This window comes from Oryctolagus cuniculus, chromosome 1, assembly GCF_051225735.1.
Source record: "Oryctolagus cuniculus isolate XC-2025 breed Fujian yellow rabbit chromosome 1, ASM5122573v1, whole genome shotgun sequence".
NCBI classification, from domain to species: Eukaryota; Metazoa; Chordata; class Mammalia; order Lagomorpha; family Leporidae; genus Oryctolagus; species Oryctolagus cuniculus.
Window position 1 is genome coordinate 209,801,602 of NC_142867.1, and position 15,204 is coordinate 209,816,805.

The 15,204-nt window shown below is 46.2% G+C and overlaps 1 long non-coding RNA gene across 12 annotated transcripts in view; it reads left to right on the forward strand.

Moving 5' to 3' along the window:
* The first annotated feature begins 553 nt into the window (after positions 1 to 553).
* Positions 554 to 15,204, forward strand: part of LOC149128844 (uncharacterized) — a 123,798-nt gene continuing 109,147 nt past the window's right edge. For 8 of the 12 annotated variants that reach the window (XR_016224685.1, XR_016224672.1, XR_016224677.1 and 5 more), the window contains exon 1: positions 1,674 to 1,818. This is a non-coding gene — a long non-coding RNA (uncharacterized LOC149128844). Of the gene's footprint in view, positions 684 to 1,142; positions 1,611 to 1,669; positions 1,856 to 15,204 lie in introns of those variants that run through there. The other 4 variants (XR_016224669.1, XR_016224675.1, XR_016224684.1 and 1 more) reach the window with 3 other exon arrangements.

Genomic DNA, 15,204 nt, shown 5'->3' on the forward strand with positions numbered 1-15,204 from the left:
AAGAGATATAAAAAGAGAAAAAGAAAGGGAAAGTGCGAAAGAGAGAGAAAGAGAATGGAAGAAGAGAAAAAGCATATGCACAGAGCAGAAGAAGGGGAGGGGAGAGAAAGCGCTTCAGCAAATCAGAGCTGAGAGCCAGCAAGCCGGGAGTCAGGGCTGCCTCCAAGCAGTCCTGGTGCTGGGTGCTGGGTGGAATAGGGCAGTACTGCACACTTCCCAGAGCAGAGCAGAGCAGAGCAGGCCCAGAGGGATCTAAGGGTATTTGTGCCACTTGAGTGGGTCGAGTTCTAAGTCACAGAGCTGTACCCGGCCACCCACTGGAGCCCACTTTTATGTCCCACATAATGCTTAAAGAGAGGTCGGTGCCAATAACTCCAAGGGCAGTGCAGACAGCGGCCGCCTAGAGGAGCCGTGACCTGGCCTCAGACTTGAGGGAGGGGAAGGGGGAGGAGAAGGGGAGGGGGAGGAGGAAGGGGAGGAGGAAGGGGAGGAGGAAGAGGAGGAGGAAGGGGAGGGGGAGGAGGAAGGGGAGGAGGAAGGGGAGGAGGAAGGGGAGGAAACCTCAGGAGGGAGCAGCTGCTGAAGCTGTGGATGCGGCAAACAGACTTTCACCCAGCAGCAGGGTGGACAGGAGGAGACCAAGAGCCTTGCTATGGGGATAGGGCCACTGACACTTCGGACTGGTACCTCACTTTCTTTGACCTTTAATAATTTCCTGGGGCCGGTGCTGTGGCATAGCCGGTAAAGCCGTGCCCTACAAAGCTAGCATCCAATAATGACACAGGGTCGAGTCATAGCTGCCCCCCTTCCTATCCAGCTCCCTGCTAATGCTCCTGGGAAAGCAGTGGAAGACGGCCCAAGTGCCTGGGCACCTGCACCCCCTTGGGAGACCCGGAAGTAGTTCCTGGCTCCTGGCTTCGGCCTGCACAGTCCTGGCCGTTATGGCCATCTGGGGAGTGAACCAGCAGACCGAAGATCTCTTTCTCTGTCCCTGCCACCCCCCTCCACTCTGCTTTTCAAATAATTAAAAAATAACTGGATTCCAACTTCCTGCTGTGTGCTCCGGTCTCCTGTGACCCTGACTGGGGGAACGCACTGAGCATCACCGCCCACTCCGTTTCCACCCGGCTTTTCAGCCTCCCCTCCTAGGGACACTTTACCCCCTCCTCCCACACCTGCCCCTGGTGGATGGGCTGCGAGAGAAGCAGCTCCGTGGCCTCCTTCATCGGCGGGCTGTGCTCGCATCTGTGCCACGGCCCCTGGCAGACGGGCAGCTCTGCGGAAGACTCGGGATGCAGGATAAGCAAGGGGCGAAAGTTAAGTGAGGAGTCAGGAAGCCTGGGTTTGATGTCAGCTTTGCTGTTTCCTCCCAGACAAGCTCAGGCAAGTCGCTGAGCCTCAGGTCTAGTTTCCACTTAGCCCCCATCGTGGTCGTAAGACTGGGCTCGATAAAGTCACTGCCGAGGAATGAACAAATATCAGTTGTTAACAGGAATCTAAAGCAACGGTGTCATGAACCACAAAGAGTTGTGTTTTCGAGCTAAGAAACTGTCAGAAATGATTTTCTATGGCCACATTCATCTATCAACATTTGCCAACGTCTCCTGAAGGTAAGAAAGACCGGGAACTCTTGTTAGAAAATACAGATTGCTGGGTTGCTTGACAGAATGAGAATTTCAGGGGGAAAACCCTGATAGGGCTGACACTTAGCAAGTGTTCCAGCTGAATCATATCAGCATTCAAGTTTGAAAAGCCCGGCTCTGTGAGGCTGCGTGCTCAGGTGCTGTGAATCCAGGCGGTCAGAGCAAGAAACGGATGGTGAGGCTGGGAAGAGGCTTTCAACGGTGTACCAGGGGTGAGGACCCGCTGTGTTTGTTGAGTGTAGGGCAGCGTGGTGGCTGTGGCTCAGAGTCAAGAGCGTCTTGCACAAAACAGCTGCACCGGTGGGAGCAAGGCAGGGCACAGCGAGCGGGAAGATGAGAAAGGGCATGGAGAATCTTCTACTCCAGCGGTCTCTGGGGCTCCGGGGGCAGGGCTCTGAAGAATGGCAGAGGCCTCTGGGCAAGGCAGGCTTTGGCTTGACACAGCAGATAAGCTTGTCCAGCTCTGCCTGCCCCTTGTGGGTGGAGAAATCCCTTCTCTGAAATGTGTGGCTTGACCACAGAGGGTAGAACCGTAGCCCTCTGCATTGTGCTACACTCGCAGGGAACAGGAGCCCTACATGAGGTTCCCTGAGAGCCCAGCAGGCTGGTTAGGTTGTGTGTGCTCTTCCTGGGTTGAAATATTTCTCCATGGTATTCCTGGCACCTTGTCCTTTATCTGGGCAGTGGAAGTGACAGCCTTTGATATGGTGGAGCTGTAGGATGGAAGGACCCAGATCCCAGATCCTGTCCTGGGACTGTGACAGCAGGGAAGGGAAAGGACCACTGGGATTTCAGGGCTGTTGTTATGGTTCGTACATCCCTGCAGAGTGCCAGTTTTGTGAGGACGATCCTTGCCAAATTCGTCTTTGCAGCCCCTGCAGCTAAATCCGGTACCTGAATCAAGTGTTTGCAAATGAAGACATTCTAGGCTGAGGTGGGCAAGAAGTCCTGAGCACTGTGGCTGTTAGAGCAGGGCTCGTGACTTCTGTCTATGGGTAAAATAGTGTCAGGTTGAAAGTACAGGTTTGTTCAGCTGAACTTGGATTCGGATTTTTGCTCTGCTGCCTTTTAGCTGAGCGGTCTTACTACCTCTGTGAACCTCCGTCGCAGCATGTGTCACCTGGGCCTGAACGTGCCCACTGGCCAGGACTGTGCTGAAGATGAAACGAGATGACATTTTCCACGTAGCTGCAGGGCATCAGAACGTTGGCTGATGTAATCTGTGTACCTTGGCTTCCACCTCTGACAACCCCTGAATCCTTGCATAGATTTGTTTTCTGATGAGATGCATATAAACACAAACTGATTGGATCTTTGTTAGGCCCAGAAAAGACTCACAAGCATGGAGACCAGAGGAGCAATTCTCTACCCCCGTGTCGTGTCTCCTGCTCCATTCTTCTCTCTCTCCCTCCCCACCAGCGCACTGTGACTCCTGGCCTTCCCTGATAGAGATCCCCTATTTAAGAAACCCCCACCCCCCCACACACAGTCTAAAGTCTTGGGGAGGAGGGCTAAGCCTACTTTATTAGAACAGAAACTCTGAGAGCATGGAGGCAGCGTCTGAATTATTTACCACTTACTTCCCGGATGAACAAAATTAGGTCCTTTTCAGAATGGCCTGATGAGAATCACCTGGGAGCTTGGGCAACCGCGAGCTACCCTGGCACCAACAGTAGCTGTGGTGTCTCCAAAGTGCGTGAATAGCCAGTGAGTGGCTGGGGACCTGCGGTTCTTTCGGGATGGCTGGTGCCATCCTATATGGGGTCAGTTCCCAGCAAAGAGTGTGCTGGGCAGGTTCTTTCTCCACAGCCACTCTGCTGATCAGCTGCTACTTGCCAGGTGCTCCGCTAAATGCCCCACTAGAGGCTGTGAGGCAGGTGCAGCAGTTTTCATTTTTTTTTTTCAGAGGAAGCGCAAAGGGCACAAGTAACTTCTTAAGGACTCACAGCTGGTGGGAAGGGGGGCCTGTTACTGGGACCCGGGCAGATCGAATGTAGCACTGGAATGGCTGCAACACTTAGCCACGTCTCAGGCATAGTGTGAGTTGCTGAATGTCTTTTACTGGAGGAACTGGGCTAGATTTTCAGGTTGCAGTTTGAAATAATTCACTTTGGGCTGCAAGAGGCTGGAGGCAGGGAGATCAGTGAAGACCCAGGGGGTTAGGTGAGGAGGTCTAGATCAGGACCCTGGCCAGGGGTTGGAAGGGGAGAGCCTGGAGGGGACCCCTGACTCCCACCCACTTTCCAGTCCCCCTCCCCGAGGTGTTTGTTTCAATTTGTGATCTTCGGACTTCAAGAGCACCCCTTTTAGCGTGATGATCCTTTGGTAACCTTGCAGGCTGCTGCCCCTCTTGCAGCTCTTGAGGCTGGCACCGATGAGGAATCAGGGAGGTATTCCCTCTGAAGCTAGGGCCTTTCAGTGCAGGCTCTGTCCTGACAGGCTCTCAGCAGAGCACAGGTGAGGGTATGAGGCTGACTCTTGGTCATTGGCCACTCTTGCTTTTTTTGGACTCTGATGGCCCCTCTCTTGACTTCTGTGCATGGGTTTTTCTCCTTTTCTTCTGCTTATTTTGTATGATTCAGAACAATCACCCTCTTCATTCCATTCCAGCTCATTCCATCCCAGAGGTTCCCTTCTTTGAGTTGAGACAGTTCCATGTATTGCAGAGAGCCAGAAACAGAATCTGAAAAACCAAGTGTCTACTGACAGTCTGATAATGAGCTTGAGCCTTGACTGCCTTGGCTGTAAAGTGGGGATGACTTAGTCACCTGGCATTTGTTCCAAAGGCTAAGTGAGACGAATGTAAAAGGGCTCATTCATCCCTCTGGTGTCTGAGGCGTGCTCATTGATTTAATTCGGTTCCATTGTTCATGGTTTCTTCACCCATGACCTCCTCCTGTCCTGGTCTTACGGCTATGCACTCTCTGGCTCTGTGCAATGCTCCATAACAGAAGTTGGCAAAGTATCCAACACCTTCCTGGACATTAGGTAGGATCCGATTTAAGTCACCTGGCCAAAGAGACCCAGTGGGCCACTTGCTCTTCCCTCCTCACAGTGGGATGCTCCCTTCTAAGGTAATCAGAATGTTCTTGCTTCATTGCTCAGGGAGATGGGCAGGTTTCAATTTGTAGCAGTTCTCTCTTTTTAAATTAATTATAGCAATACTTTCTCTTTTGAAAAGTAAATTGTCAGTCACATTAGGGAATTATTTAATGATTTGGTAGTTGAGTTGGCCAAAAATACTTGAGGCCAAAATTAGTAGACTCACTGGGAGGTAAAAACGTCTTGAAATTTGCGAGTTGGGTTTGAATAGTATTTTCCAAATTTGCCTGATCTTAAGAAAGAACTGGTATACTTGCAAAAATACAGATTTCTTGCCCCCACCTAGTCCAAATGAGTCAGTTCCCCAGGTGATTTTTATCTTCAGGCACTTTTGGAAAGCACTAATTTTGTGTCTCTGGGATGTGTTTTTCAAGTCTGTATTAGGATTTCTGTCTTAGTCCTAAATAGCTGTCAATTTCTAAAGCTAATGAGCTCAACATAGACCTTATTTTAAGAAATCCAGTATATGCATGTTTGTTTGTTTGCTTTCACATCCATTCACATGCTCACAGTAAAAGCAAAACACATTCCCCTGTGGGTCAGTCTAAGAAATTTAGAATACTGGGTTGTGAAGTTAATTCAGTCTCTACCATTCTCCTGTTTATTCTTAACCTAGAAAAGGAGAGATGAACTCCCTTGCTTTTTTAATTCCCCAGAAGAATTTGCTCAAAGAAATATTTTCTTATATCTACAAAAGAAACCATGGCTATTAGAAGTTAGATTATCACTTCAATGGTTTCTGACATTAAGGGATTTCCAAACTATTGCAGTGGGTTTGATTTGAAGATTCAGACTGAAAAACAGGCACTGGGCTGGGTGTTTCTCCATATATAATCTCATTTAATCTTTGGAGCAGTTTTGTGGGTATTATTGATACTGTTTGGCAGGTGAGCAAATAAAGGCTTTAAGATCTTGAGGAATTCACCCCAGGTTCTGCTACTCAGTGCTGTGACTTGTGTGTTCTACTTAATACTTTTGTTTGAATACTGTAATCAATACACAGTTATTTTCAAGTGTTGAAACTTAACTGAAAAGTGATCGCTGATAAATATAAGAGTGGGAAGAGATGTGCAATTCGGGACATGCTCAAGCTGACTTACCTCAAATGGTAGAGTTAGAAACATACCAGGGGATTCCAATTCAATCCCATCAAGGTGGCATGTACCAATGCCATCTCACCAGTCCAAGTGATCAATTTCTGTTCACAATTGATCATAATGATAGGACTAAGAGCCAAAGGGATCACATAAACAAGACTAGTGTCTGCAAATACTAGCTGATAGAATAAAAAAGGGAGAGAACAATCCAACATGGGAAGCGGGATACACAGCAGACCCATAGAATGGCAGATGTCCTAAACAGCACTCTGGCCTCAGAATCAGCCCTTAAGGCACGTGGATCTGGCTGAAAAGCCCATGAGAGTATTTCAGGCATGGAAAGCCAAGACACTCTGGCAAAAACAAAAAACAAAAACAACAAACAAACAAACAAAAAACACCCTACATGAAAGATCTCCTTGAGTGAGATCCCAGTGAAAAGAACAGGTCATCAAAGAAGGAGGTACCTTTCTCTGAAGGGAGGAGAGAACTTCCACTTTGACTATGACCTTGTCTACATATGATCAGAGTTGGTGAACTCAAAAGGCTTCCATAGCCTTGGCAACTCCTGACAAGAGACTGGGGTGATTACTGACACCATAAACAAGAGTGTCAATTTGTTAAGTCAACAACAGGAGTCACTGTGCACTTACTCCTCATGTAGGATCTCTGTCCTTAATGTGCTGTACATTGTGATTTAACGCTATAACTAGTACTCAAACAGTATTTTTCACTTTGTGTTTCTATGCGGGTGCAAACTGTTGAAATCTTTACTTAATATATGCTAAACTGATCTTCTGTATATAAAGAGAATTGAAAATGAATCTTGATGTGAATGGAAGGGGGGAGGGAGAGGGAAAGGGGAGGGTTGCGGGTGGGAGGGAAGTTATGGGGGGGGGAGGAAGCCATTGTACTCCATAAGCTGTACTTTGGAAACTTATATTCATTAAATAAAAGTTAAAAAAAAAAGCATCATAAGGAAGAATCACCCTTGTCCCTGAAATGAATTGCTGTTGGGTCCAGACAGCTGACTTAGGATGAGCTTTTGTGACGTTAATGATTAACTTTAGTATTGAAAATAATAGAATATTGGTAACATGCAGGAACACTTACTATAATGGAAATAGAATGGGATTCTACAATCAAAAAAGGCATATGACTTGGGGTCTGTGACCTTGAACAATGTGCTGAACTTTTTGGAAATAGTCTCTGAAAGCTGAAGTCAATAGTTCCCAACTTAGTCTTCAGAGAAGGTTGTGAGAAGTGAATGAAAAGATTTAATGGTCATAACTGGAGCAACTGTCATTATATATTTTCTTCTCAAGTCTTCCAAAGATCATTTCCTAACAGTGGTAGCGTTTTTAATAGTAGTATAAAAACATGTACACAGAGGCCAGTGCTGTGGCATAGTAGGTTAAGCCTCTGCCTGCGGTGCTGGCATCCCATATGGGCGCCGTTTTGTGTTCCTGCTGCTCTTCTGATCTGGCTCTCTGCTTGTGGCCTGGGAAAAGAAGTAGCAGGTGGCTCAAGTGCTTGGGTCCCTGCACCCACATGGGAGACCTGAAAGAAGCTCCTGGCTTCGGATCAGCCCAGCTCTGGCTGTTGTGGCCATTTGGGGAATGAACCAGCATATGGAAGACCTTTCTCTCTGTCTGTAACTCTACCTCTCAAATAAATAAATAAATAAAATATTTAACACATAAATATACATAATAACCTTATTGAGTATTTTACTTATGTTATTTCCTTGGGTTCTAATGAAAGCTTTATGATGAAGCTACTCTTATTATCATTTTCAGTTTGCAGAGTCAGCAGCATTGTATACTTGTGGACCCCAGGTAGCATTGTGTGGAAGCATACAGCAGGTGCTTACAGCCTGAGCTTGCATACAGCAGGAATGTCTATCCCAGTTGGCAGCACCAGGGATGACTGAAGGAAATGAATTCTGAGTCCAGAAGGCTGAGCAGGAAGCAACCATTTAAGCTCCTAATTCACACCCACAGCAGACCTTGTGAAAGAACAAAATAGAAACTCGTGTTTAAGCTCCTGAGTTGCTGGCATTATTTCTACGGTGCAAACTTCATCCTGATGGGTTTGACAGCTTCCACTCCCGCCATCCCTGATTCCTTACTCTGCTCTGTTTTTCTTGCTAGCACCTAATACTGCTTGAAGTTGAGTTACATATTATTTATTGTCTATTACCTGTTTTTCTCCAATAGAGTGGAACTTCTATTAGGGCAACGAGTCCATGGAGTCTTTGTTTTATCCACTATTGTATCCTTTGGATTAGTATAATAGCTGGGACATAGTAGGTGCTCAATAAGTAATTTTGAATGAGCAGCTGTCCACACCTGTCCTACTCTTAACACATAGCCTTTGGGTGTTTTATTTAACCTATCAATTTAGTAAGTACTTCTTGTGTACAACTACTACTTGCCAAAGCAGATCCTGGGAATAGAGTAGGGAATTTCTCAGTAAATGTGTGTCTGTCTCCCTTGGAATGAGCGCCTGAAGGCCAGAGACTGTATTTCTTTGTGTTTATGTCCCATTTCCTGCATATAGCAGATGTGCAATAATGTTTGTTGAATAAAAGGATGACTCACAGGCCTGTGAGGATGGCATTGTTCGCATCTGCGGAGCAGGGAACGAACTGAAATGACTGTCTTCACTGTGCCACTAAAAGACCAGGCTTGACTCTTGCACTGTGTCACCCTCAAACACAGGTTCTTGCAAGGATACCGTCAGCTGTTCCTCAGATCTGCAGTGCCTGGCTTGTCGTGGACTCCACTGGACTCGAAGGGCTTTGAGGGCAGGGCCATTTTGCAGATATGTCCTTTTCTTTAGTATAAACTTTCTTGAGCATTTCACCCTTCAAGATGGACCTGTTTGCAAGGTCTGTACGTGTCCTAACGACTCTGCCAGAGCGTGCTGGTACTGTTCTTTTCACCCTGGAAGCTCACTTGAACTTTCCGCTTCTTCTCTTTCAGAGTTTGCAAGTGCAGTGCTCACAGAGGCTTGCCATTTCACAGGTGCCTCATCAGCAAAAATGGCACACTTGCCCCTAGGTGATGGGCCTTTGAGTTTCTTTGGCTGTGAGGATCAGACTACCAGGTCTTATCCATCTGTAGTAGTAACTGAAAGAAAAACTAGCTTGCCTCTCACTGTAGTTTTGTTTCGAGAAACAAAATCAGTGAAGCTTGCAGATTCATTGTCAGGCTCCTCAGATTCCAGTCCCAGTTCCAGCTCTCACTGGTTGTGTCATCTTGGTTCAGCCACTGAACTGCTCTGTGCCTCAGTGTGCTCTTGTGCAGAAGGAGTGCACTCATTATATCTGCAGAGTTAATTCTACATGTATGTGCATATTTCAGATGAAGTACTAGGTTCATAGTAATGCTGCACAAGTGTTTATTATAATAAAAACATATCCATTACTTATTTAAACAAGCTTCACTAGGGTTCATTAGGGCTCAGGTGTTCAGTGCTGGGATATTGTAATTAATAGGACCTTGTCCCTGCCCTCTGCCTGCCTCTCCCTCCCCCCTAATTTCTTGCTGTTACTGCGTACCATGAATGTATGCTGGGAGTATAGAAGTTGGACATGCTTGGAAGCAGGTGGCAGGGGCTCCTAATGTGGTTGATGGATTTGGAAATGACTGGAGGAAATGATTCCAGGTGAGTGCAGAAGGATGAACAGAAACCAAACTTTCAAAGTATTGTGGCAGTGGGTCAAGGCCATTCAAGGCAAAGGACTAGTTGTGCAAAGGCTATTTGGAGGTTAGGGAGAGTATAGGACCTTCAGGGAATCACACGTGGTTCTCTGGCTGGAGTTTGACTTCTGGGGTACAGCAAAGCTTGAGGCAGGGTTAGAAAGTCAGGGTACTGGATCAAGAGAGGTCTGGAGGATGAGTGTTTTAAAAAATTGCTGTGCTGTCAAACCATCCAAAGTGTTGATAAAACACAGATTCAGATTCAGTGAGTTGATGGTGGGTCTGAGATTGCACCTGTCTCACCAGCCTCCAAGTGCTGTGCTGCTGAGTCAGGGTGAATAGCAAGGGGGCAAGATGTAACGAAGGATGTGGTTGTAGTCCATAAAAATGAAGGGATGTGGACAGGGGCATGAAGGCGCTGCAAAGAAAACATGGGAAATCTCAAGGGGACCCCTTCTTTCCAGCCTCTGAGCCTTTAATGTTCCAGAATGAGCTGGACCCTTCTACACTTCACCCCTGCTCCTTATTCCTGGACTGTGTCTATTTCTTGAATAAGTGAAAGTCTACTAAGATGAGCCTTTTTTTTTTGTGTGTGTGTTCTGTGTTAGACTTGCACAGGAGACTATCTGCATCAGAATTGCTTGGGGATGGCTATATGCCTATTACAAACTGCAATCTCTGCTTGTTTATGGTTGGTGGCAAGGCTGGTTGATAAGAGTGGGAGAATATGTACAGATGGAATGCCCACATTTTCCACCTGTCACAGTGACGACTGGTTTAGGCAGGACACATTAATCAATGCCAAATCTAGAGAAATTTTGATTAGGAGCAGGGCGTTTGCTTGGCCTTAAATAATAAATACCATTTTAATAGTTTATTAATAGAAATAAGGGAAATATACAGGGGAGAGTTTGGACAGTACCTTGACTGCTTTTCCTATTTAGTGTCAGCAATGAAAGGGAGATAGTGTAAGCCTTTAGCTTCAAAACTTTGAGGACCCAACATTGTCCTCAATTGAGGTATTGCAACTGGAAGTACAGAATCTAGATTTATGAGAAAATATGCAGTGCACAATAAAGAATCCAACCTTGTATGCTCAGTTTCTGGGAAGTAATGTGTGTCATACCTGAAGAAGGGAGTGTCTTTGTTCAGAGGGGGACTGTCTACACCTGACAGTGTTCAGATGGGGGCAGGCCATCTCTGAAAGACTAATCATGTGATAGGGTAGCAGCTTTGGGTCTTATGACATGGGTTAGCTTGGAGACTGAGTTCAATAGTGTGGGGCAGTCAATCAATTATACCTATGTTGTGGAGCTAGCAAGAGTCTGTTTTCCATTACTATAATGACATATCTGAAGCTGGATCACTTCATAAAGAAAGAGGTTTATTTATCTCACAGTTTTGGAGGCAAGAAGTCAAAGGGCATAGTGCTGGCTCTTGTAGCCCTACTGTGGCTGTATCACCTCAGAGTGGGTGGCATCGCTGTGGTGGGAGCTCCTGCAGAAGGAAGAGATCACACTGTGTGGAAGGAAGCCAGAGCCAGTGGGAGGGCCAACCTTGCGATCACATACAGTGCCCTGCTGCTTACACTTCCCCGCACCTTTGGATACAGCCACACTGGGGGCTACTTCTCCAACCCTTGGGGACCAACCACTTCCAAGCTGTAGGAGGTCTCAAAGCAAGTTCTGGATGCTGATGGTTGAGTGGTGGTTCCTCATCCAACACTGCTGTGAATTGTCATGTGAACATTCCAGAAGGGTAATGCAAGTTAACCCTGTAGGGAATTAAAATGGATGGGGCTGGCATTGTGGTGTAGTGGGTAAAACTGGCAGTGCATTCAATATGGGTGCTGGTTTGAGTCCCAGCTGCTCCACTTCCCATCCAACTCTCTGCTAATGTGCCTGGGTAAGCAGTGGAAGATGACCCAAATGCTTGGTCCTTGTACCCACATGGGAGACCTGGAAAAAGCTTCTGGCTTTGTCCTGGCCCAGCTGTAGCCATTACAGCCATTTGGGGAGTGAACGAGTGGATGGAAGATTCATACCCCTCCCCTCACTCTGCCATTCAAATAAGTGAAATAACCTTAAAAAATAAAGCCACACAAGCTTTACATTTCCAATACTGCTCTGTGCATTTAGTTCTTTGGCTGCTTTTAATCTGTGCCTTTCTCTGTAGTAAACATTAACTGTCAGTTCTATGAGTGCTTCTAGCAAATTATGGGAACTTGAGAGGGTTCTGGGAAACCTGAGTCGGTGGTTGGTATCAGTTATGAGGACAGACTGGGGACTGTGTCCTTCAAAGGCTAGTTAACGTTGAGCTATCAAACCCCAAATGAGGAACTTTTTATAAAAGAAAACAATACTTGATGATATTCTTCAAATGTGAATTTCATGAATAAGGCAAATCCAAGGAACCTGTTCCAAGTTAAAGGAGATTATGGAGATAGGACAACTAGGAGCATGAGCTTAGACTGGATTCTACACTGGAGGGGATATTTGAATTCATTGACAAAATTGGGAAATGGATAGTAGGTTAGAAAACAAATGATATATTCACGGAATTCCCAGAAATCAGTGGTTATATATGAGTGTCTCCATTCTTTTTTTGCAAATCTACAGTGAAGTGTTCAGAGGTAGAGGGCCATCAAATCTCCATTGACTTAGAATTACAGAGGAAAAGAGTAAATGATATTGCAAATGACACAAAATACTAATAAGGGGTGAAGATATAGAATATGGATAAATAATAAATGAATATTTGGCATTTGGCCTAGCAGATGAGGCTCCAATAAGATGCCCATGTCCCATATCAGAGTATATGGGTTCAAGTTCTGGTTCCTTGCTTCAGCTTTTCATCAGTGCAGACCCTGGGAGGCAGTGGTGATGACAGAAGTACTTGAGTTCCTGCCAGCCATGTGGTAGGCCTGGACTGAGTTCCCAGATTCTGGCTTTGGCATGTCCAGCTCCAGCTTTTGTGGACATTTGGGGAGTGAACCAACAAGTGGCAGCTTATTTCCTCTCTGCCTCTTAAGAAAAATCACTCAATTAAAAAACAAAAGGATGTTCTTTGTGTAACATTGAAACTTTCTGTAGGTCTGAATTTTTTAAAAAAGATTTATTATTTGAGAGGCAGAGTTATAGACAGAGGGAGGGAGGGAGAGAGAGAAAGGTCTTCCTCCTGCTGGTTCACTCCCCAAATGGCTGCAATGGCTAGAGCTTGGCTGATGTGAAGCCAGGAACCAGGAACTTCTTCAGGGTCTCCCATGTGGGTGTAGGGGCCCAAGTATTCAGGCCATCTTCCACTAATTTCCCATGTGCATTAGCAGGGAGCTGGATTGGAAGTGGGGTAGCCAGGACATTAACTGGACCCATATGGGATTTTGGCACTGCAAGAGGAGGCTTAAGCTACTATGCCACAGTGCCAGCACCTGAAATTATTTTTTTGAATGATTTATTTATTTGAGAGGCAGTCACAGAGAGAAAGAGAGAGAGACAGAGAGGTCTTCCATCTGCTGCTTCACTACCCAAATGGTTGTAATAGCCTGAGCTGGATGGATCCGAAGCCAGGAACCAGGAGCTTCTGGATCTCTCACGGGGGTGTAGGGACCCAAGCACTTGGGCTGTCTTCCACTGCTTTCCCAGGCCATAAGCAAGGAGCCGGACTGGAAGTGGAGCAGCTGGAACATGAAATGGCCCTCTTGTGGGAAGCTGGCGCTGCAGGTGGAGGCTTAACCTACTATGCCACAGTGCTGGCACCTGAAATTATTTTCAAATAAGAAGCTAAATAAAATACAAGTCTTGCACCTAGCATTCAAATTTTTTTTTTTTTTTTGACAGGCAGAGTGGACAGTGAGAGAGAGAGAAAGGTCTTCCATTGCTGTTGGTTCACCCTCCAATGGCCGCCATGGCCAGCGCACTGTGCTGATCCGATGGCAGGAGCCAGGTGCTTTTCCTGGTCTCCCATGGGGTGCAGGGCCCAAGCACTTGGGCCATCCTCCACTGCACTCCCTGGCCACAGCAGAGAGCTGGCCTGGAAGAGGGCAACCGGGACAGAATCCGGCGCCCCGACTGGGACTAGAACCTGGTGTGCCAGTGCCGCAAGGCGGAGGATTAGCCTATTGAGCCATGGTGCCGGCTCACATTCAAGTATTCTAAAATCATTTTAAAAAAAAAAAAAACTATTTTGTTTTATTTGAAAGCTAGGGTGACAGAGAGGGAGATACAGATAAAGAGATCATCCATCTGTTGTTTCACTCCCCCAAATGACTGCAATGGTTGAGTTTGCCCAATCTGAAGCCAGGAGCCCAAAACTTCATCCAGCTCTCCCATGTGGGTGGCAGGGACCCAAGTACTTGGGCTGCTTTCCACTTCTTTTCCAGGCAAATTAGCAGGGAGCTGGATTAGAAGCAGAGCAGCTGGAACTCGAACTGATGCTTCGATAAGGGATGTTGACATCACAGGGTGTGACTTAATCTGCTGCACTACAAAGCCATCCCCCAAAGCATCTTCTGCTAAAAGCAACTAGAGCTTTTTGGAAAAAAGGCTTATTCTAGGACTGGATAGGAAAACTATAGGGTGAGCCTGAGGTACTACAAGATAAACAAGCACATTGGTGGGTATGTGACAAAGGGACAGGAAGGCCAACCTAACAGTCAAAACAATTTTTGCAACAAGATAAGGTAGTACTGGATTATAGCTCGAAGCATGAATAGCCTGGATTCTATGCTAACATAAACAAATCAAGGAATGAATGAATCACTCAATCAATGAAGAAAAGAGGTAGCTTTCCTGTGCAGAAGACATCCAAGTATTCATCCCTGGATAGTCTGTGCTTCAGGAGGGGGAGCAGAACTTCCCTTTCCTGACATGTGAGCAGTGCATAGTGACTTCTCAAGCAGTGCAGTGTGGCTTCAGTTAAGGAAAGCCACTTTGCAGTGGAAAAAGCAGACAGATACTCCCCCAGTCAAATGATCAAGGTCAATAGCAACAGTGATAAATCATGTTGATATTGTACATCCTTGATATGGTGCCTTGAAAACAACACTTCCTCTGTGGGCTTTTCTTCCCTCCAACCCATAGCTCCAGTGTAATCATGAGAAGTGCATCAGACACATTCCAGTAGAGGGGCATCCTATGAAACATCTGACTCGTATTCCTCCCAACTCTCAAGGTCATCAGAGTAAGGAGAAGCTAGGGAACTGTCACAGGCAAGAGGAACCGAAAGACACCTGACAGTTAAATGTAATGTGGTGTCCTTCCTGGGATCTGGGAACAGAAAAAGGCATTAAAATGTATCCATAGTGGTTCTTAAATTTTAACAAGGTGAGATATTAATAATAGGGAAAACTGGGTGAGGGCATATACAGAATCTTTCTGTACTAGTATCATAAATTTTCTCTAAATTTAAAATGACCCTTAGAGGTCAAGTCTATTTAAAAAAAGAAAATGCAGGTGCTAGATTAAGTTATTGGGATGATGGGCCCAGGAAGCTACAGATCTAGGTACATGTGATCCGTCAATGATATAAATCATCATACACTCAGTCATTGGGTTGCTCCGTTGCTCCCCCAGCTTAGCCTGGCTTAGTCAAGGTCGTGGAGTTTTGACGGTCTCCTTGTCTCTCAGCCCCTGGGCTTCTACAGAGTCTGGTGAAGGG